The 544-nt window shown below is 41.9% G+C and overlaps 1 protein-coding gene across 1 annotated transcript in view; it reads left to right on the plus strand.

The window, feature by feature from the left end:
• The window catches only part of LOC132955494 (urotensin-2 receptor), a 1,258-nt gene extending 1,220 nt beyond the window's left edge, over positions 1-38 (plus strand). Inside the window, exon 1 of the mRNA XM_061028352.1 lies at positions 1-38. This exon is cut by the window's left edge and continues 1,220 nt beyond it. The gene's annotated coding sequence lies outside the window, so the exon portion shown is untranslated.
• The last annotated feature ends 506 nt before the right edge of the window (positions 39-544 follow it).

Genomic DNA, 544 nt, shown 5'->3' on the forward strand with positions numbered 1-544 from the left:
ATGAATCCCAAGAGAGACGTGAACGCTTTTGGAACAGCAATAGGTATGTGTTGACCTCTCCATTACGCACAGGCCAGTGCCACACCGTGCGTCAAATTTGCGCACTGGTACCAAACTTACAGCTTTTCTTACGGTTAACTTTCCATGTAGTGTGAGTTTATTCTCTTTTCTGGCCAGAAAAAAACATTTACAGATATTATTTCCACACCGGGCCATTTCGCCCCTGAGCCCCATTAGTACGGTGACACTTCTCTTAGCTGCAACCTCTGCACCCTCACCCTCAGAGGAAAGGCTGATACAGGGATGTGTCAAACACATTGCTCTAAAGGGCTTATAACATTACTAAGATGCTTTGACTGCACTTTTGTTTTTAATCGTCACTTGACAAAGTCCTAGTCATCCTACATAAGTCTGATGTTTTATCTGTGTGACACACCTTTATTTTAATCAGCAAGACACTATAGCATTTTCAGCTGACAACTTTGTTAGCAGGTCAGAGGGTCACTTTAAACCATATCATGTGTCCAAATAAAATATATCAGTC

Source organism: Labrus mixtus, chromosome 21, assembly GCF_963584025.1.
Source record: "Labrus mixtus chromosome 21, fLabMix1.1, whole genome shotgun sequence".
NCBI classification, from domain to species: Eukaryota; Metazoa; Chordata; class Actinopteri; order Labriformes; family Labridae; genus Labrus; species Labrus mixtus.